This window comes from Cnephaeus nilssonii, assembly GCF_951640355.1.
Source record: "Cnephaeus nilssonii genome assembly, chromosome: 3".
Taxonomy (NCBI): Eukaryota; Metazoa; Chordata; class Mammalia; order Chiroptera; family Vespertilionidae; genus Cnephaeus; species Cnephaeus nilssonii.
In genome coordinates, this window is record NC_137074.1 from 99042348 (window position 1) to 99066563 (window position 24216).

Genomic DNA, 24216 nt, shown 5'->3' on the forward strand with positions numbered 1-24216 from the left:
TTATTTGCTAGTTTTGTGGTAATTTGCCATGCATTGATAGACAACTAATACAGAGGTCTAATAAGTATTTCAAACTCAGCATATTAGAAAAACAAATTTTGGTCTTTCCTCCCAGTCATATTTTTTTTCTAATGGAAACTTCATTCTTCCAGCTTTTCAGGTGAAAAAAAAACCTAGTGTCATTCTCTCAGATTTCACCTTCTCAATAGCACGATCACCCATGTAGGATGATCCTTGCACTAACTCCTAGCACTCTAGATCCCTCTTATCCTGCTTAGATTTCTTTTCATTTTTTGCCATATGTTTACTAATTTTCAATATGCTATCTACTTTACTTCTTTATTATTTTTGTATTATTTCCCATGACCCCCTAAATAGAATGTAAGCTCCTTGAGAACAGGTATTTTTATTAGTTTTATTCAGTGATGTATACATCTGAAGCACCTGATTATTTACCTAGCATACAGAAGAAGCTCAGTAAATACTTGTTAAACAAATGAATGTAGTGACAGCTCTAAGTTGCCTGTCAGAGGCATGTTCAAAGGAACAATGAATAATGATAGTGAAACTGGAGTTACCTTGAACACATCAATCTAGCCATAAACCTAATCTTAAAAACCATCACAAAGGTTAATACTGCATATCTCTTCGGGAATTTTCATGATAGGGATAGAGAGAATATGCATTCCTGGCTCAACTACTTGCCAGCAGTGGGACCCTGGTTATTTAATCATTCTGTCTCATATTTCTCATCTCTAAAATTAAGATGAGGTTGTTTTGAAATTAAATGAGATAACAGATTGAAAGTGTCTGGCAGAGAGCATGACTGATTCTCCCTTCTGTGCATTCTCTAACTACAGATATATATATATATATATATATATATATATATATATATATATATATATATATATGAAACCCTAATATACAAAGAGATGGAACAGCGGAACAATGGACAACCAAACAACTGGTCACAATGACGTGCACTGACCACCAGGGGGCACATGTGGAACATGGTGGGCGTCGGCCATGGTGGGATGGTGGAACAGGTGAGCGGGGGCGCTGGACCAAGGCGGGGCTCTGGTCACTGTCATCCGGGTGAGCATATGGTGGTTACTGAAAATTCTTTGCTCCGGCGGGTGCTGCCAGCGCCGGCCCCAATCTCACACACTGTGAGCCAATAGGACCAGGGTCCAGGCGGCAGGGGCCAGGCAGGGGTGTGGAGGATGGGCCGAGATCCGCCCCTGTGCCCACCGCAGCCTCTTGGCCCACAGTTCTTTTCAAGGTGCACAAATTCATGCACTGGGCCCCTACTTGTTAAATAATTGCAAGGCATTGAATATGTCTGAAAGATGCCATCTGAATCCATGTTATTTATTTAGAAAACTTTTTAAATACTCTCCATTATCCTAATTCCCAAATTGTGTTCCAGGTAAGGTTCCTAGAGACAAAATTTAGAGACTTCATCACTAGAACCAGTGTCTTAATTTAGAGCCTCAAATTCCCTGATTTATACTTGATCCAAACTCATACCACATAAGTTGTCCTGATCTCTACTGGCTCTCCATTTTCCCTGTCCCCTTCCTCTTATTCCCCCATCCATCTACTGATATTGTTGTATTTAAAAAATCATTGATTAACTGGAAAGGAAGAGAGGGAAGTTGAATATTATAGGCATGCCTAGTAAAGGCTGGGTGACATAGGAAGGGTGCTTTCCTGTTGATCACACCTGGGAGCAGGTCATTGGCCAAGATGGGCATGGCCACTGCAAGGGTGCAAAATCTGAAATACACAAGCTCCTGAACAAAGGAATTACATCCTTCTCTCTTGCTTGCCTGTGCCCCTGCATCTCCTATTGTAGAGGATGCACTCCCTGCATTCGCCTATGTGGCTCATAACCATGTGGGCCCCACACAGTGGACTAATGGACTGTGACTAGCTTGATGCCTGGCTGGACTTAACTCCACCAGGGAATGGAACCCTTGGACACTGGCTTAGCTTTTAGCTGGCTGAATCCCCAGCTGCACCTTTTCCAGGACTGGTTTAAGGGAAATGAAACTTTTGAAGCCCAGGGAGATAATCCCACCAAAATAAAAATTACTCATTCTCCCATGTGAGTCTTAGAAAATTATTTTTCTCAAGATATCCTAAGAACCTAACCCCCAATACCCAGTAGGGAAAGGGATTCCTCACTTCCACTGGTGGATACCCCATTTTCACCTATCCTATATGATAAAAGGCTAATATGCAAATTGTCCCCTTAACCAGGAGTTCAACTGGGAGTTTGACTAGGGGGCGGGGCCAGCCAGTAAAACCACCCATGGCCCCTCCCCCTGGCCAGCTCTACCCCCAATCGCCCCTCTCACCCTGATTGGGGGCCAGACAGGCCGGCCAATGATCAGGGCGGGCCAGCCAGACCCCACTTGTGCAAGAATTCATGCACCAGGCCTCTAGTAGCAGTATAATTTATCTAATTCATCTTTGTAACCTCTACAGGACCTGAAACAGGTCTTCATACAGAGAATTATTCACTACATTTGCTAAACAATTAAATAACTTAGGAATTGACTCAGGCTCATAGTTCCTCCACAATAGCCTATCTTGGAGAAGCTTTTATAATTTTAGGAATTTTATTCCTATGTTTCAATCCTGGGACTAATGAGGACTTTTCCAGGGAGCACTAACCCCAGGCATCCATCCAGGGTCAGCACTTAGATTAATTGTAACCCATGTCTACTCTGTGTGAATAAAGTTAGACAATCCAGATGACCATCCTATTTTTTTTATGCCTAGTATCCCTTTAAAAAATATCCTATATAATAAAGAGCTAATATGCTAATTAGACCGAACAGCAGAATGACCGGACAACCTTCCAGATGAAGCCGGGGCTGAGAGGGCCGAGCCCCTTGCATGAATTTCAACATCAGGCCTCTAGTATGCTACATATTTGCCAATACTGTCTCAAATAAGGGTTTGATCTCCAAAATTTACAGGAAACTCATACAACTTAACAAAAGGAAGATAAACAATCCAATCAAAAAATGGGCAAAAGGCCTAAATAGACACTTTTCAAAAGAGGACATATAGAAGGCCATGAGACACATTAAAACATGCTCAAAGTCACAAATCATCTGAGAGATGCAAATCAAAATAATAATGAGGTACCATCTCACACCTGTCAGAATGGCTATCAACCAATCAACAAATGACAAGTGCTGTTGAGGATGTGGAGAAAAAGGAATCCTTGTGCACTGCTGGTGGGAATGCAGACTGGTGCAGCCACTGTGCAAAACAGTATGGAGATTCCTCAAAAAATTAAAAATGGAACTCCCATTCGACCCAGTAATACCGCTTCTGGGAATATATCCCAAGAAAGCAGAAACACCAATCAGAAAGGACATATGCATCCCTATGTTCATAGCAGTTACAATAGCTAAGATTTGGAAACAGCCTAAGTGCCCACCAGCAGATGAGTGGATTAGAAAACTGTGGTACATCTACACAATAAAATACTATGCTGCTATAAAAAGAAGGAATTTTTACCATTTGCAACAGCATGGATGGAACTGGAGAGCATTATGCTAAGAGAAATAAGCCAGTCAGAGAAAGATAATTATCACATGATCTCACTCATATGTGGGATATAATGAACAACATAAACTGATGAACAAAAATAGATCCAGAGACAAAGAAACACTGAACAGACCGTCCAACTTCAGAGAGAAGGCAGGGGAGGGGGGAGTAAAGAGATCAACCAAAGGACTTGTATGCATGCATATTAGCATAACCAATGGATTTGGACACTCGGGCGGGGGGGGGGGGGACTTGTCCTGGAGAAGTGGGAGTGGCGGGGGTCAATAAGGGGAAAAAGAAGACATATGTCATACTTTAAACTATTATATATATATATATATATATATGGATATCTATCTATCCATATATGTATGTATATGTATATATATATACACACATATATATATTACAGCATTCAGAAAAAAACACAGAGCACTAGCTTGAAACATAATTTCTCTTCTAAGCATACTCCATTTGTTTATGTTTTTCTCAAAGTTTTCATTGGGAAATTAAATATATTTTAATGTTTGCCTCAAGTGGGTTATTTTTCATAGGTACGAAATAAGTTTTCTTCTTTCCAAAGTACTTTGAACTTTATTTTCTAAAATCAATTTCTAAAGTTTGAAGTTATAAACAACATTTTCTCACCTGGAAAAAAAGGTAATTAGGCACCATTTAAAAAGGAGATCCTTAAAGTAGATATTTAAGCACAAGTATGCAACAATTGGCATACTTTGACAAATGGGTTTATTTCTAAGCATGTGGAACTCTGTTACAGTATAATATAAAGCAGAGAATTTCCACACGATAAAAATCAACGTTTGGGTGGTCCAACAGTGTCTCACTCCTGGCTTCCTGAGAGGGCATCAGGGAGGCAGTGTTCTAGTACAAGCACATGACCAGCAATAGGAGGCATTTTTAAAAGAGGACTTCGGGTTGGATGTTTCCCCAAGTAGGTGCAGTAATCCTTCCTTTTACAGATGAGAAATTTTTCAGAGAGGCAGTGATTTGCTCTCAAAAAGGCTGTTTGAGGCCCTAATTTCTCCATCTATGAAAGGATAGTTGCCTGTCTTTTCTCCATGGCATTAGAAATCATCAAAGTTTGGATTCTTGCACCTAAAACCATCTTATCTACTATCCACATGTTCACTATGCTAGACAATAGCCTCTGTGAAATGACTGAAGTGCTCAAGGAGATATGCCACTGAATGACTTACCCTGGTCCTTCAGACTCTGCTACAGGAGACCTGGTCCTTAATGTTTCACATCTGCTCACGCCCACCCACTTTTCATTATTATTAAAGACTTTAATTTTTAGAGCAGTTTTAGGTTTCACAGCCAAATTGAGAGGAAGGCACAAAAATAGACTCCTCATTATTAACTTCCCCCACCGGAGTGGTACATTTGTTACAATCACGATTATACAGTGAAACATCATAATCATCCAAAGTCCATAGTTTACATTAGAATTCACACTCGGCATTGCACATTCTAAGAGTTTGGACAAAGATATAATGGCATATCTATCATTATAGTATCAGATTATTTTAACCACCCTAAAAATGCAGTGTTCCTCCCCTTCCCCAACGCCTAGCAACCACTGATCTTTTTACTGTCCCCAAACTTCTGCCTTTTCCAGAATGTAAGATCGGAATTATTCAATATGTATCCTAGAACTCTGTTTTTTTATGAATCAGGTCTGATGTAAATAAATTTTAAAATGTGGCAATTGTGTTTTAGATATATTTAGTTAATTAACAAGCTATTAATGTAACTGTAGTTTTAAAATTCCTTTTTAACCTTCTCTCTTTTCCTGTCACTCTTAATCCATCAAGCCATCCACTTACCTAGTTTTAAGGCACTGGCTTCTAAGTAAGTAGCCAAATATTCAGGAAGTTAGTAACTGGTACTATAAGTAATGGCCCTATTCCAGCATTAATGGGTCACACTCCAATAATTATACAGGAAATATTTATGCAATGCTGACTCTATTGCAATAATCAGATAGGCACTGAGTCAGAATAGGAAGGTAAATAGTGGAATATAAGAAGTTCTGTAAAGACATAATAACATGCCATAGGAGGAAGATGAAAGTGAGATGAATCATTATTGCTGAGGGTGGGAAAAACCAAAATGCTTAGATAGGATTCTAACTTGTATCATGAGAAAGGTAAAATGGGATTAACTAAGCAAAGACATATAGGTGTGCTAGTTTTCTGTGGCTGCTTTAGTAAATTATCACAAATTTTGTGCCTTAAAATAATGAAAATGTATTCTCTCACAGTTCTGGAGGAAAAAAGCCTGAAAAAAAAAAGATACCAGCAAAAAAGGGCCATACTCCCTCTGGAGGCTCTAGGGAGAATTTTTCCTTGTCTCTTCCAGCTTCTGGTCCCTGTTGGCATTTCCTAGCTTCCTCAGTTTATGGCTACATCACTCCAATCTCTGCCTTCATCACCACACAATTTTGTCCTCTGTGTGTTTGTTCTCCTAGGTAGGTCCTTCGTAAAAACACTTTTCATTGGATTCAGGGTTCATCAAAATGACCTCTTCTCAAGATCTTTAACTTAATTACCTCTGCCAAGACCCTCTTTCCAAATAAGGTAACTTTCACAGGTTCCAGGGATTTGCCATGGATATCTTTTGGGGGGACCATTTTGTTTATAAGTGGCTGTGTAACTATTTGTATTGGGGTTGGCAGTGGAGTTAGGTTCAAGGCCAGTGAGAGCAAGACACTCCTTGAAAGACCTTTGGAGTCCAGTAATGCACTAGCATCCTTACCTTGATTCTTTTTTGAAAATAAATTTTAAGCTAAAGAAGTATGGTTATGGTAGAAAATCAACAATTCATTTTAAATTTTTTTTTCATTGAAATGATATTTTATTTTCTATACGTTTTACTTAAAAATAATACACTAATTAATATGTTTATAACTCTGTCTTTTCTGTTGTGTTTCTTAACTTTAAATTTTTATTTTTTATTTTTCAATTACAGTTGAAGTACAATATTATATTAGTCTCAGGTGTACAACCCAATGATTAGACATTATATAGTTTACTAAGTGATCATTCTGATAAACCTGGTACCCATCTGACACCATACATACCTTTTATAATATTATTGACTATATTCCTTATGCTGTACTTAGCTATTCTAATAATTACCAATTTGTTCTTCTTAATCTCTTCATATTTTTCATCCATCACCCCAATCCCCTCCCATCTCACAACCATCAAAATGTTCTCTGTATCTTTGATTCTATTTCTGTTCTGCTAGTTTGTTTATTTTATTTTTAGATCTAGATTGTCTAGTGTAAGCATTGCTATCCCAGCTTTTGTTTGTTTGTTTGTTTCCATTTTCATGAAATAACTTTTTCCATTCTTTTACTTTTAGTGTGTGTGTTTCTTTCGATCTGAAGTGAGTCTCTTGTTGATAGCATATGTAAGGGTCTTGTTTTGTTATCAATGCAGTCTCCATATGCCTTTTGATTGGAACATTTAATCCATTTGCATTTAAAGAAATTGTTATTTGTTAAATATTTATTGCCATTTTATTATTCATATTTTTTATCTTTTATTGTTTTTCTTCTTAAAGAAGAACCTTTAACATTTATTATAATATTAGTTTGGAGGTGATGAAATCCTTTAGTTTTTTCTTATCTGGGAAGCTCTTTATATGTTCTTTATTTCTAAATGATTGCTTTGCTGGGTAGAATAATCTTGGTTGTAGGTCATTGGTTTTCATCATTTTGACTATTTCTTGCCAATCCCTTCTGGCCTGCAAAGTTTCTCTTGAAAATATCAGGTGACAGTCTTATGGGAGTTCCTTATAAATAAATAACTGATTTTCTCTTGCTGCTTTTAAGATTCTCTCTTTGTCTTTAACCTGTTGTTTCTTGGTATGGGACTTTTTTGGGTTCATTGTATTTGGGACTCTCTGCACTTCCTGGACTTGTATGTCTATTTCCTTCACTAGGTTAGGAAAGTTTTCCATCATTGTTTTTTCACATGGGTTTTCAATTTTTTGCTCTCCTCCCTCTCTTCTCCTTCTGGCACCCCCATGATGTGAATGTTGGTAGGCTTTAATTTGTTCCAAAGACTTCTTTTATGATTCTCATTTCCTTGGAGTCTTTTTTTTTCTTTTTGCTGTTGTGATAGGTGTTTTCTGCTTTCTTAACTTCAAAATCTCTGATTTGATCCTTTGCTTCACCTACTCTTCTACTGATTCCATGTAATGTATTCTTCATTTCAGTTAGTGTATTTATTATTTCTAGTGGCTCTTTTTTATGTCTTCTATCTTTGTTTTTCATGTTTCCTATCTCTTTTTTGAAATTCTCATTAGGCTTATCTACTCTTCTCCTACATTAATTGAGCATCCTTATAACCAGTGCTTTAAATTCTGCATCTAGCAGATTGCTTGTCTCCATTTTGTTTAGTTCATTTTTCTGAAGTTTTGTTCTGTTCTTTCATTTAGGATATGTTTTTTGTCCCCTTATTTTGGTAACTGCCCTGTGTTTGTTTCTACATATTAGGCAGAGATGCTATATCTCTTGGGAGTTGTAGAGTGGACTAATGTAGTATGTGTTCTTTAGGGTCCTGTGGCACAGCCTCCACAGGCACCCAAGCTGGGCACTCCAGGTGAGCCTTCTCCTCATTCCCGCCAGCCTTGTGTGGACTGTGTACACCCTCCTGTTGTAGTTGAGCCTTGATTGCTATGTGCATGGCAGTGGCATGGATTTACCCCTGGGCCTATTGATTGTGAGGACTGGCTGCCACCATGCAGTGGTGTAGGGGCCAACCCCACAGAGCAGGACTTACTTCAGAGTAACTCTGGTGCCCACTGAGTTCACCACTTGAACGTGTCATTTGTGGAGGTGGTTGGATGGTGCTTCAATTTGATCTGAAGCTGTCCACTAGATACACTGGCTCTGGGTTCTTCCAGGAGGTTCAGGCCACTTCAGCCAACACCTGTGCCTTGTGTGGGGCCACCAGCATAATCTACAAAGTGATCTTCAAATGGTGCTGTGCTTGGAGGTGCCCAGGAGATGCCAAAACGAAAACCAAGGCTGACTGCTAATGATGGGCCTGGGGCTTCTTAGTGGGAAGTATGTGGCATGCTAAGGCCAGATCCTGCTTGTTTGAGAGGTTTTTAGGAAAGTCTGAAGCATGAGCCAAGACATGCCCTTTGTATGGAGAAGCCACAGGAAACAACATGGGTGAGCCCACAAATGGATGGTACAGGGTCTCAGAGGATTACCAGCAGGTGGTGAACAGTGATAATCAGGTTGATGGAGACTCATATATGGCACTTGCCCAAGGCTGTTTGTGGAGAGGGTTCAGGGAAGGAACAATGGCCTTCACCAGAACTTTTGTCTGGGAGAAAGCCCACCCAGCTTTTGTTCTGATGCCAGATAACACAGTTCCTCCCTATTGCCCCAGTGTTGGACTCAGAGTGAATCTGAGTAAGTCCATGTGTGAGACCTTTAAGAAGAATGCATGGGACTCCAGCAGACTTCTGTCTCACTCAGCCACAATTTAAGCTGGTTTTTATAACCAGGAGTTATTAAGACTTATATTCCTGGCACTGGAACCCTGTGTTGTGTGGCCTAGTATGGGGCTGGGACCCCTCACTATTCAGGGGGAACCTCTGCATTCAAGATATCCCTCCACATGTTTATACAACACACATGGGTATGGGACCAGCATGTTTTGTATCTCTGCACCTCTTACCAGTTTCAACGGGGCTTATTTTTTTATAACCTTAGTTCTAGTTCTTTTATTCAGCTAGATTTCAGATAGTTCTCCATGATAGTTGTTCTGTAGTTTAGTGTGTTTTTTTGTTGTTGTTAATCCTCATCCAAGAATATTTTTCCATTGATTTTAGATATAATGGAAGTGAGAAAGGCATGGACAGATATATAGAGAGAAACAATGATGAGAGAGAAGCAGATTGATTGGTTACTTTCCACACATGTCCCAAACAGAGTGGGGATCAAACCTGCAACCCAGGTATGTACCCTTGACCAGGAATTGAACCCATGACACTTCCGTGCATGAGCCAACACTCTAACCACTGAACAACATTGGACAAGCCTAGTTGTAATTTTGATGTGGTTGTGGGAAGAGGTGAGTACTGTGTTTACCTATGCCACAGTCTTGAACCTCAACTCTTAATTTTCTAAATGAAGTAACAGGCTCAGTAAGGTTATATAATATAGGCAAACTCACATCAGCAATGAATGTGTCACAAGTAGCAAATTCAGAATCCAAATAAAAGTCATTCAATTTTGATTCCAAGATGGAGGTTGGGAGGATGGCAGTTAGGGAGAGAGTGAAAGGGCAAAATGGGAGTGTGTGGACATGTGGGGTGTGTGTGTGTGTGTGTGTGTGTGTGTGTGTGAGTGAGGGCCAGCTAGATCTTGCAGGACCTTCGAGGGCTGGAGGACCAGGCTCACAACATAGCCAGGCAGCCTCTACCACTGCTGTAATCTCTCCTGGAGTGCCAGCTCTCCTGGAGGCTGTGACATAATGAAGGGGAGAACTGCTGTGACTGGGAGCCCAACCTCACCTCAACCCAGGGGGCCCTCAGACACCACACAGATTCTTACAGCCACTCTGGCCAGAGATCTGTTGCCTCTGCTTCTGACCCATGGACACTGGGACTCCAGCCTCCCCAGGTGAGAGATCCTGTGAGTTCTGGAATGTGGACCCCTCCTGACAGCCAGACACCAGAGTCTCCGGCACTGGGACCATGCCAGCAGCTGCAAGAGCAGCTGCCACCCGAGACTGCGTGAGGAGCAGCCGAAGCCTGCTACCGCCCAAGGAGCAGATGCTCAGTGACCGCCTGAGGAGCAGCCACCACCCATGACCATGTGACCCACCACCAAGCCCACTGTTGCAGCCACAGGCCCCATGCAACTTGACACATAGACCCTTTGGTGAGAGCAAAAATGGGAAGACAGATAAACAACCCCCAAAGGAAATTCCAGATAAGGAAATAAATGAAGCAGAGGCATGCAATATGTCAGAAAAAGAATTCAAAATAAGAGTCAACAGTTCATAAACTGGATGGATGAAAAAAATCAACAACCTATATAAGAATCAGGAGAAAATAAAGAGTGATATAGCTACAATAAAAAACACTATAGAAGCTTTCAACAGTAGACTAGGAGAAGCAGAGGACCGAATTAGTGAATTAGAAAACAGGGAAGCAAAACACACCCAATCTGAACTGTAATTAGAGAAAAAAATCAAAAGACCAGAGGAGAGCCTGAGGGAGCTTTGGGACAACATGAAACGAAGCAACATACATATAATAGGGGTGCCAGAATGACAAGAGGAGGAGCGATGGTTAGAAAACCTATTTGAAGAAATAATGTCAGAAAACTTCCCAGATTTGGGGAAGAAAAAGGTCACACAAGCACAGAGTCCCAAGAAAGATGAACCCAAAAAGGCCCACACCAAGACACATCGTAATTACAATGGCAAATGTTAATGATAAAGAAATAATCTTAAAGGCTGCAAGAGAGAGACAGAAAGTTACCTACAAGGAATCTCCCATTAGATTATCAAATGACTTCTCAACAGAAACACATCAGGCCAGAAAGGAATGGAAGGAAGTATACAAAGTGATGCAAAGCAAGGTCTGAATCTAAGAATACTCTATCCAGCAAGGCTATCATTCAAAATTGAAGGGGAAATCAGGAGCTTCACAGACAAAAAAAGCCTAAGGGAGTTTATCACTACCAAACCAGCAATGCAAGGAATGCTAAAATGACTATTGTAAACAGAAGAAAAAAAAAAAAAAAGAGGGGAAGAAGAAACACAGGCACAAAACAATGAAAATGGCTACAAACAAATACCTATCAATAATAACTTTAAGTATAAATGGCCTAAATGTTTCAATCAAAAGACATCGACTGTCTGAATGGATAAGAAAACATGACCCATATATATATGCTGTCTATAAGAGACCCACTTCAGAACAAGAGACTCACACGGACTGAAAGTAAAGGGATGGAAAAATATATTTCAGGCAAATGGAAATAAAAAAATAAAAAGCTGGGGTAGCAATACTTATATCTGACAAAATAGACCTCAAAGTGAAGGCCATAACAAGAGAGCCAGTTCATAACACTAAAGGGATCGATACAAAAAGAGGATGTAACTCTGGTAAACATATATGCACCCAATGCAGGAGCCCCCAAATACATAAGAAAAAACTTCTGGAAGATATCAAGGGAGAGATTGACAGCAATATGATCATAGTAGGGGACTTTATAACCCCACTGAAACCACTGGATAAATCCTCTAGACAAAAAAATCAGCAAAGAAACAGTAATCCTAAATGACTCACTAGATCAGTGGTCGGCAAACTGTGGCTTGCGAGCCACATGTGGCTCTTTGGCCCCTTGAGTGTGACTCTTCCACAAAATACCACGTACCCTAATTAAGTTAATGACAATGTACCTACCTATATAGTTTAAGTTTAAAAAATTTGGCTCTCAAAAGAAATTTCAATCGTTGTACTGTTGATATTTAGCTCTGTTGACTAATGAGTTTGCTGACCACTGCACTAGATCATTAGAAATATTGATCTAGAATATTAGAAATCAACTACAATAAAAATAATCACAAAAATCAAACAATTGGAGGCTGAATAGCATGCTATTAAACAATGATTGTGTTACCAAAGAGATCAAAGAAGAAATGAAAAGCATCCTGGTAACAAATGACAATGAAAACACAACAATGCAAAACTTATGGGACACAGTGAAAGCAGTCCTGAGAGGAAAGTTCATAGCATTACAGTCCTACCTCAAAAAACAGGAAAAAAAAGGTAATAAATTATCTAACTCTACAACTTAAATAATTAGAAAGAGAGTGACAGAAAAGCTCAGATTGAGCAGAAGGAAGGAGACAATAAAGATCGCAGCAGAAATAAATGAAATAGAGACCCAAAAAACACTACAAAAGATCAATGAAACCTAGATCTGGTTCTTTGAAAGGATAAACAAGATTGAAGAATGTCTAGACAGGCTCTCTAAGAAACAAAGAGAAAGGACCCAAATAAACAAATCAGAAATGAAAGAGGCAAAAGAACAATAGACCCCACAAGAATACCAAAGATTATTAAAAAATATTATGAACAATTCTACTCCAACAAACTAAACAACCTAGAGGAAATGGACATATTCCTAGAAAAATACGACCTTCAAAAATTCAATGAAGAAGAATCAAACAATTTCAACAGGCCTATAACTAAGGAGGAAATTGAAGCAGTCATAAAAAAAAACTTCCAGCAAACAAAATCCCACGGCCAGACAGCTTCACAGGAGGAGTTTTACTAAACATTCAAAGATGAACTAAAACCTATCCTTCTCAAAGTATTTCAAACAATTCAAGAGAAAGGCACACTTCCAAGCTCGTTCTATGAAGCCAGCATTACCCCAATCCCAAACCAGATAAAGGCACTACAAGGAAAGAGAATTACAGGCCAACATCCCTGATAAGCATGCATGCTAAAATTCTCAAAAATTCTAGTAAATCATATCCAGCATTATGTTAGAAAGATCATACAGCATGACCAATTGGGATTTATTACAGAGATGCAAGGCTGGCACAATATCCACAAATCAATGAACGTGATACATCACATAAACAAATTGAGAGACAAAAACATAGTCATATCAATTGATGCAGAAAAAGCATTTGACAAAATCCAACACCCTTTTCTGATAAAAACTCTCAGCAAAGTGGCAATAGAGGGATCATACCTCAACATAATAAAAGCCTTATATGACAAACCTACAGCCATCATCATACTCAATGGGCAAAAAATTAAACCATTTTCCCTGAGAACAGGAAAAAGACAGGGATGCCCACTTTCACCACCCCTGTTAGGCATAGTATTGGATGTGCTAGGTATAGCAATCAGACAAGAAAATGAAATAAAAGGCATTCAAATTGGAAAAGAATAAGTAAAATTGTCATTAGTCACAGAAGACATGACAATGTACATAGAAAACCCTAAAGACTCCATCAAAAAACTACTAGAACTAATAAATTAATTTGGAAATGTAGCAGGATACAAAACTAACACTGAGAAACCTATGGCTTTCTTTTTATACATCAATAATGAACTCACATACGAGAAACTAAAAAGAAAACAAAACAAACAAACAAACACACAATCCTATTTACCATTGCAACAAAAACAATTAAGATAACTAGGAATAAATTTAAACAAGAAGGTAAAGGACCTGTACTCAAAAAATTACAGGAGGCTGAAAAAAGAGCTAGAGGAATACATAAACAAATGGAAGAATATACCATGTGCATGGATTGATAGAATCAACATCATTAAAATGTCCATACTACCTAAAGCGATCTGTAGATTCAATACAATCTCTATTAAAATAACAAAGGCATACTTCAAAGACACTAGAACAAACTCTTCAAAAATTCATCTGTAATAAAAAAAGACCCCCCAATAGCTGCAGCCATCTTGAGAAAAAAGAACAAAGTTGGAGGGATCACAATACCAGATCTCAAGCTATATTACAAAGCCACTGTTCTTAAAACTGCCTGGAACTGGTACAAGAACAGACATATAGACCAATGGAACAGAACAGAGAACCCAAAAATCAATCTAAGCCTATATGCTCAATTAATATTTGACAAAGGAGGCAACACCATACAATGGAGTCAAGACAGTCTCTTCAATAAATGGTGTTGAGAAAATTGGACAGCATGCAAAAAGATGAAAATAGATCACCAACTTACACCATACACAAAAATAAACTCAAAATGGATAAAGGACTTAAACATAAGATGGGAAACCTAATAGAAGCCATAGGCAGCAAAATAGCAGACATTTGTCATAGCAATATTTTGATACAGCCCCAAGGGCAATGGAAACTAAATAGAAAATAAACAAATGGGACTACCTCAAAATAAAAAGCTTTGCACAGCAAAATAAACCATCCACAAAACAACAAGAAAGCCCACTGCATGGGAGAACATGTTTGCCAATGTTATCTCCGATAAGGGTTTAATCTCCAAAATTTATAAGGAACTCATACAATTTAACAGGAAGATAAATAATCCAATAAAACATGGGCAAAGGATCTAAAAAGACACTTTTCAAAAGAAGACATACAGAAGGCCAAGAGACATATGAAAACATGCTCAAGTCATTAATCATTCACGTGATGCAAATCAAGACAACAATGTGGTACCATCTCACACCTGTCAGAATGGCTATCATCAACAAATCAACAAACAACAATTGCTGATGAGGATGTGGAGAAAAAGGTACCCGCATGTACTGCTGGTGGGAATGCAGACTCATGCAGCCACTGTGAAAAACAGTATGGTGCTTCCTCAAAAAATTAAAAATGGAATTTCCATTTGACCCAGTAATTCCACTTCTTGGAATATATCCCAAGAAAACAGAAACACCAATTAGAAAGGATATGTGCACCCCTATGTTCATAGCAGCACACTTTATAATAAATTATAAATTGTGCCCATCAGTGGATTATAAAACTGTGGTACATCTACATAATGGAATACTATGCTATTGTGAAAAACAAGGGATTCTTACCATTTGCAACAACGTGTATGGAACTGGAGAGCATTATGCTAAGCCAGTGGTTCTCAACCTTTCTAATGCCATGACCCTTTAATACAGTTTCTCATGTTGTGGTGACCCCCAACCATAAAATTATTTTCGTTGCTACTTCGTATCTGTAATTTTGCTACTGTTAATGAATCATAATGTAAATATCTGTGTTTTCCGATGGTCTTAGGCGACCCTGCTAGTGGTTCTCAACCTGTGGGTCGCGACCCACAGGTTGAGAACCACTGCTGTAGAGCCTAAGACCATCGAAAACACAGATATTTACATTATGATTCATTAACAGTAGCAAAATTACAGTTATGAAGTAGCAACGAAAATAATTTTATGGTTGGGGGTCACCACAACATGAGAAACTGTATTAAAGGGTTGTGGCATTAGAAAGGTTGAGAACCACTGTGCTAAGCGAAATAAGCCTATCAGAGAAACTAAATATCACATGATCTCACTCATTTGTGGAATATAATGAACAACATAAATTGATGAACAAAAATAGAACCAGAATCATAGAATCATTGAACAGACTGTCTAGCCTATGAGGGAAGTCAGGGGGTGAGGAGGCAAGAGACCAACCAAAGGACTTGTATACATGTGTATGAGCATAACCAATGGAAACAGATGGGGGTGGGGGTGAGGGCATGTGTTGGGGTGTGGAGGCAGCTGGGGAGAGTCAATGGGGGAAAAAGGAGACTTATGTAATACTTTAAAAAATAAAGAATTTAAATTAAAAAAATTACCAAACTGATGAACAACAACAAAAAAAGTCATTCAACTTTTATTATATTCTAAATGTGAGCTTTTTAATCATATTTTCTTTTTAACATCAAGTTATTGTAGACATAAATCCACACTCAGAGAGAGAATTCTAACATAACTAGAGGCCTGGTGCATGAATTTGTGCACATTGAAAGGAAGTTAATTAGAAGGTGGCCGGCGGGGCTGGACTGGGCGAAATGGGCCCTCCCTGGCTGGCTGCACCTGGGGCCACTCCTGGGCTCGAAGGGCATCTGAGGAGTGAGTGGGGTCCCTCTGTCAGGTGGGGTCCCTAGGCCTAGCCTGCAATGATCAGGCCTAAACCGGCTCTCTAACATCCCCCAAGGGGTCCTGGAGTGCTAGAGGGCACTCTGCAAAAGTTGCTATTGCTCAGATGCTCCTGCATTGAGCATCTGCTCCTTGGTGGTCAGTGCTCATCATACCTACCGGCCAGTCGGACAGTCAGCCAGTTGGCTGGTCTCTTAGCCTTTTAGATAGATAGATAGATAGATAGATAGATAGATAGATAGATAGATAGATAGATAATGTATACTTTCACTTCATCAATGAATCCTTAAGGCCAATTCACAAAGAATATTATTTTATAACTCTACTATGCAGAGATGACTTTCTACTTGTGGAAAATAAGGATGAACATATGCAATAGTACAACAACATACTATAATTCTTTGTTTTCATATCTACTTCAGAGAAATGAAAATTTCTTGAAGGCAGACATTATATGGTAGCAGTGACAAATTTTGCCTCCATATGTACACCCCTTTAAAGATCTATCTATGAACCTAGTCATGGTGATAGTTAGAATATGTGTAACTATTGCTCCCCATCCCACCTTACAGCCTGCAAACAACACTTATTGGATCAGGTTGAGACAAGGAAAATTAATCTATGGGTTGAGATATGCTTTTTTTCAATAATAAATTTAAATTGAAAACATGTAATCTAAGTTGTGTATGCATCATGTTATTAGTGGTGTATATGAGTCAAAGTTAGTAAATTCTTGTTATGAGTTCCTATAAGCTGCCCCAGTATCTTTCCTACGTGCCTCTTTTTTTTTCTTTTAATCTTCACTGGAGGATGTGTTTCTATTGATTTTAGAGAGAGAAAAAAAAAATGATGTAAGTGAGAAACATTGATTAATTGCCCCAGTATGTGCCCAACCAGGGATTGAACCTGCAACCTAGATATGTGCCCTGAACAGGAATCAAACCCGCAACTTTTTAGTGTATGGGATGATATTCCAATCAACTGAGCCACCCATCCAGGGCTCCTAAGTGCCTCTTTCACTTGAACTAGTAACTCAAACTTGACCTTATTAGGAGAACATCTCCTCATGTGCTGCATGAGAATGTCCTATCTGGATTAATGGCCTCATGAATCCCACCTCTGATCTTCAGCAAGAGAGCAGTTTGGGAAATGTGTCCCACCTATAAATAACAGGTCTTAGGGCACCATCACTCATTTGAGGAATAGGGCAAAATCACTCTTCATTAAGACAAAATTTCACCTTTACATTATTCTTCACTAGAGAACAAAATTTATAATCAGGGTGCAAATGCTTTTGTCCAGATCCACCTGACCATTGTCCAGATCCACCTGACCATTGGCTCTGAGGCTAATGACCAGTGAAAATTAAAGAAAAGGTATTTCTAAGCATATGTACATTTTAAAGACAAGTGTTCCACCTGTCAAAATATGCCACTTTTGAAAAAACAAAACATTTCTATCTTTGCAGTCACTGCAATATTATGAAGCATCACACCCTCATGTGTTAGAGCAGGCACTTGGAATTACTGACTCATATGCAAAAAAATACAACAATCACAAGACATCTGAGGAAATGATCTAAATGGGAAGTGACATATGGCTAAAACCTACAAGGGATTATTGAGACCATTTAAAGGGAGTAAATCCATCAGCCTAGTGAGGACCTTCTTCAAGGTATTTAATCAGACAAATCCATCCTATTACAAAATATATTCTTATACTGTCTGCCCAACAAAATCTGGTCTTCCCTGTGAGAAGCAATAATTTCATCAAATATTTCACTTCTTCTCTACATTTCCTAGGCCTTTGGAAGCTGAGTAAAGCCATATAATTAAGAATGGCCAGTGAAATATGAGCTAAAGTAACTGACCAGTCAGGTACATGTATGGCATTCTATATTCTCTTTACCTGCCACAGGGAAAGCAGAGGCCTGGTTTCAGAGATCATGGCTGCAAGGTGGTGAACCTTCGGCCATATTGGATCCCTGAGTGACTATGAAGCAGAACCATCTGTACACCCTGCTCATATTTGACCTGTGCACCATAAGCAATGAATATAATTTTGTTTTAAGCCACTGAGACTTTGAGTGCTTTCTTCTAAACTCAGTTGAATATGTAAGAGAAAAGCCGAGTCATGGTAAAAGAAAAACTATAATAGAAAGAATATTGGCTCAAAAACAAAAAAAAACAAAAAATCTAAAATGCACATGTCCTTGACTTTGCAAATCCAAGGAAACACTAACCCTACTGAAGCTTTGAAAGGTGATCCCGGGGTTATGGAAGTGTTTCTGCTAGCCTGCTAAGAGGGCCACTCCTGCAAAAGTCCCCATCCCCACAGATCACAAAAGCTATAATTGCAGCTAATAATCCTCCAGCCAATCGATCGGGATCAATCAGAACACAGCCTCTGATCACCCTTTGCTCACCTTCCCTGTCTTACTCTAACATGCTTTTTTGCTCCTTCTCATCTTTTGGGGGATCAAAGTTCTCTCTACACACCAACTGGAATTGTTGCCTCTGTTCCCTGTTGCTTTGAACCCTCTTTCTAACCTGGCATATGGGCCTGAAGAGTTTCTGTTTCAATCTGGCCCCTTTGGCCTTTAGTGTCATTTTCCTCTGCCTGTTTTTATCCATCATTTGAGGGAATAGATTCAGTTACTTGATGAAACCATTTGATTTTTCTGAACATTCATTTTGCCCTTTAAAAGGGCACACTTTCTAATTCCCATAATAACACATGCTAGCAGACAAGAAGCCAGCTTGACTACTGAGACCTTTCAGGTCTCAGCATATTCTAGTTTGTATGTTATTGCTATCCCTGATTGCCTGCAGTTTAATACCCTTGTACAGTTTACTTTTCTCTGGTGAGAGAACTAGAATACCTCAGGGTTGTTGTTTTTTTCTTGATTAAAAGAAGTTGTAACCTGAAAATGCCTTTTAAAAAATTTAGTGTTATAATAAACCAAAAACAAATACTATCTGAAGAAGAAAAAAAAAAACAAAAAACAAAACTACCCGAGCACTTCCTGCCATATAACATTTAGAAATCTCATCTTTTAAAAATCACTTAATAATATTTCTATTTATCATGATTATAGGTAAGAAAGCAAGCTAATCAGATCATTACAAGGAAGTAAATTGAAATAAAGACATAATATTAAGCTTTCTTTGACATGTAAAAATAGAAAGTTAAAGGAGTTATATACTCTACTCTACTATAAAATATTTAAAAATTATCTTTCTCTGTCCAATAACAAATTATCTAAGTTGCATGAAGGGCTTTTTCTTTATTGTTTCATGCGATTGTTAAATTAGTCCTTGTGCTTTCATTTTAAACTCGATACTTAGACCAGTCATCTGGATAAAACACACTGTGCACGCTGTCTGCAGCCACTAACAATACAGCAGTCCTTCCCACAGCACCGAGAGGGGAGTGGACGGAGAGAATAGATGGACCAAAGAGCCTACATTGTGTATCTTAAATATTTTGTTTTTATCGTGCTTGACCGAATACCCCATTCATTATAGCCTCTTTTAAACACTTCACTGAAACCTTCTCTAATCACGAAGAAAAACATAGATAATTTCCTGATGGTTGACAGTAGCATTCAGGCAGGTAGTGGAGATAATCACCTTTCTGAGTTGATTTGTGTGGTGCTGACAATGTTACCTGCCTAACTCATGTACATTCTCTAGCCTTCTTGCTTCCTGATCATTTTAACTAACATATTTAACTGGGTTACTTTTTAGAGCAGATCAATTAAAATATGTATGCAGTATTTTCTGGGGGTTCTAAATTTGGATAATAAGGAAGTAAGACAAATAAATTGATGCCCTGATCAAATAATTGAATCGATACCACCTCCCCTGGGAACTGACCTTTAGACTTCACAATGGACATTCCCTTTCGCTTACACCACATTACACTTGCTAAGACCATTATCCTTCCCCTCTGGGCTTTCCTAGGATCTGGACTAACCAGAGAATTCTCTGCTCAGAAAAAGCCTGCCTAGAGTCCTTTGAAATCCCTGACTCCCAGTCCCTGGGTGCCATTTTGGAGCTCAGACCATCTGGTCTCCAGATGACTTAATAAATTTATAATCCCTTACCACTCCGTCATGTGTTCCTCCTTCAGTGACCCTAACATTTGTGCTGAAACATGGGAGGGTTCCACAGGGAAGAGGAGCGATTGTCCTGGCTTCAGTGACCCTGAGTTTGCCACTTGGAGAACAGTAGGCAGCGGAAGATCATCCTGGGCTTACCTTCGGATATTACTTGGGTGACTTGATTGCAGGCCTCAAGTAGACCTCCCTCCCTTATGGACCCTCCCAGACCAACCAAGGAAGATGCCAGACCTCTCCTTCTCCATTGCTGACCCTCCATCCCACACCAGCCAACCTTCTCTAGATGAGTGACGTTCCACAATTTCCCTCATCTTCAGACTTCTACCCACTCTCTCTCACTAACTTCTCAAAAGTCTCTTGTCTCAAAATTCTCTCATTTCGAAAGTCCTAGCACTAGGCCAGAAGACTCCTCAGCCATTCATTCGACTTTGGGTCCTTCTGGATTGAGGACACCCAGTCAGGAAGGTCACCTCTCATTTATAGTGGTGATTTGTTTAGCAGTGAGAATGCCTACCCTTTGGATTTGTGGTCTGACACTCACACTTCCTCTCTCATGAGCCACGCCAAACTTCCTCTACACACTCACAGGGGAGATCAGGCCCAAGCACCTCATTTTCTTTTGTAACACTGTTTGACCACGATATAAACTAGATAATAAGTCTCAATGGCCTGAAAACGGCACTTCCAATTTTAACACATTACATGATTTAGATAATTGCTGTCACTGCAATGAAAAATGGTCTGAGATTCCCTATGTCCAGGTCTTTTTCACCTTTTGGTCCCAACCCTCTCTCTATCAGTCCTGTTATACCCATCGGATCTTTATCCTTCACACAAAACATCATACCCCTAACACTTCTGATTCTGAATCTACTTTTGACACAGCAGACCACTGACCTCCACCCCCTTATGCATCCCCCCCCTCACCTGCAGTAGATTCCCAAAACCCAAGCCCTCCTAACCAGCAACCACCTTCTCCCCTGGCTCCTGAGAGCCCAAATGCTGAGAACACAAGTTTCAATACTTTTCCCCTTGCTCTTGGGCCACCCAAAGAATGCCTTCCACAATAGCCATTTCTATTCCCATACCCATTCTACCCCTGAGGGAGGTAGCAGGAACTGAGGGTATTGTCCCATTTTCTATGTCCAACCTTGCACAAATTGAGAGGCATCTCAGGTCTTTTTCTACCAACCCAACCACCTTTACTAAGGAATTTGAGTACCTGACCCAGTCCTATGACCTAACCTGTCACACTACATCTATGTCATCCTGTCCTCCTCTCTAACCCCAGAGGAGAAGGAGTTCATCTGGCTAGCAGCTCAAGACCATGCCCATGCCCTCTATAGACAGGTAGCCAACCCAGTTGGCACTGACATGGTTCCCTGAACTGACCTGAGATGAGATTATCAGGTTAACTTTCCAGGGCACCGGGTCCATAGCCAGATAATCACTTGTCTCATTGCCAGACTCAAAAAGGCTGCCCAAAAGGTGGTCAACTATGACAAACTTATTAAGATCACTCAGGGCCCTGATGACAACCCCGCTCTCTTACTCTCACGGAGACCTTACAGAAATTTGCCACCTTAGACCCCACATCCCCAGAGGGAACCCTTCTTCTGAACACCCATTTTATATTCCAATCAGCCCCCTATATGTCACAAACTTCAAAAAATAGACACAGGTATACAAACCCTTCAAAAAGATTATGTTAATCTGGCCTTTAAGGTATATAATAATAGAGATGAGGAGACCCAAATCCAAAAACAAAGGTGAGATCAGGCCAAGGCTGAGGCCTAAAAGGATGCCTTCCAGCTCCTAGCCACCACTCTCATGAACCCCAAACAAAGTGCTGGTCCTCCAACCAAGGGTAAGTCAGTGGCTAAGCCTCCTCTGGGCCCATACTTCAAATGAAACAAGGAAGGACACTGGGCCAAGTCCTGCTCAAACCTGAGATCCCCGCCTGGGTCCTGCCCAAGGTGTGGAAGGGAAGCCACTGGAAATCAGACTGCATTCTGGCCCTTCTAGATCAGACCTCAGCCAGTCTAGAAAGGTCACCCTTTGGTCCTGTTTGGAGCTCCCAGACCTCCTGGGACTGGCCACTGAATACTGAAGCTGCCCGACAAGGCCCCACTGACTTACATCACCAGGACAGAGACTCAGGGAACAATTGTGGTGACAGGTAAGCCGATCTCTTATTTATTTATTTATTTATTTATTTATTTATTTATTTATTTATAATGCCTTATTTATTTATTTATTTTTAAAATTTCTTTATTGATTAAGGTATTACATAAGTGTCCTTATCCCTCCAATACTCCCCCACCCCCCACCCCCCTCATGCCCTCACCCCCCTGTTTGTGTCCGTTGGTTAGGCTTATATGCATGCATACAAGTCCTTTGGTTGATTTCTCCCCCTTACCCCCACCATCCCCTACCTTCCCTCTGAGGTTTGACGGTCTGATTGATGTTTCTCTGTCTCTGGATCTGATTTTTTTTGTGTGTTTTTTAAAAAAAATATATTTTATTGATTTTTTTCAGAGAGGAAGGGAGAGGTATATAGAGTCAGAAACATCGATGAGAGAGAAACATTGATCAGCTGCCTCCTGCACACTCCTCACTGGGTGTGTGCCAGGAACCAAGGTACATGCCCTTGACTGGAATCAAACCTGGGACCCCTGAGTCCGCAGGCCGACGCTCTTTCTACTGAGCCAAACCGATCAGGGCATCTGGATCTGTTTTTGTTCATCAATTTATGTTCTTCATTATACTCCATAAATTAGTGTGATCATGATATTTATCTTTCTATGACTGGCTTATTTCACTTAGCATAATGCTCTCCAGGTCTATCCATACTTTTGCAAATGGTAAGAACTTCTAATTTACCTCAGTGTAGTATTCCATTGTGTAGATGCACCACAGTTTTTTAATCCATTCATCTGCTGGTGGGCACTTAGGCTGTTTCCAAATCTTAGCTATGGTGAATTGTGCTGCTATGAACATAGGGGTTCATATATCCTTTCTGATTGGTGTTTCTAGTTTCTTGGGATATAGTCCTAGAAGTGGGATCACTGGGTCAAATGGGAGTTCCATTTTTAGTTTTTTGAGGAAACTCCATACTGTTCTCCACAGTGGCTGCACCAGTCTGCATTCCCACCAGCAGTGCACGAGGGTTCCATTTTCTCTGCATCCTTGCCAGCACTTGTCATTTGTTGATTTGTTGATGATAGCCATTCTGACAGGTGTGAGATGGTACCACATTGTCGTTTTGATTTGCATCTCTCAGATGATTAGTGACTTTGAGCATGTTTACACATGTCTCTTGGCATTCCTTCTGTCTTCTTTCAAAAAATACCTATTTAGGTCCTTTGCCCATTTTTTGATTGGGTTATCTTCCTTTTGTTAAGTTGTATGAGTTCCCTGTAAATGTTGGAGATTAAACCCTTATCTGAGATTAAACGCTTATCGGAGGCAAATATGTTCTCCCATGCAGTGGGATTTCTTGTTGTTTTGTTGATGGTTTCTTTTGCTATGAAAAAGCTTTTTATTTTGATATACTCCCATTTGTTTATTTTTTCTTTAGTTTCCATTGCCCTAGGAGCAGTATCGGTGAAGAAATTGCTTCAGCATATGTCTGAGATTTTGCTGCCTGTGGATTCCTCTAGTATTTTTATGGTTTCTGTCTTATGATTAAGTCTTTTAAATATTTTGAGTTTATTTTTGGGTATGGTGTAATTTGGTGGTCTAGTTTCATTTTTTTGCATGTATCTGTCCAATTTTCCCAACACCATTTATTGAAGAGACTGTCTTGATTCCATTGTATGTTCATGCCTCCTTTGTTGAAT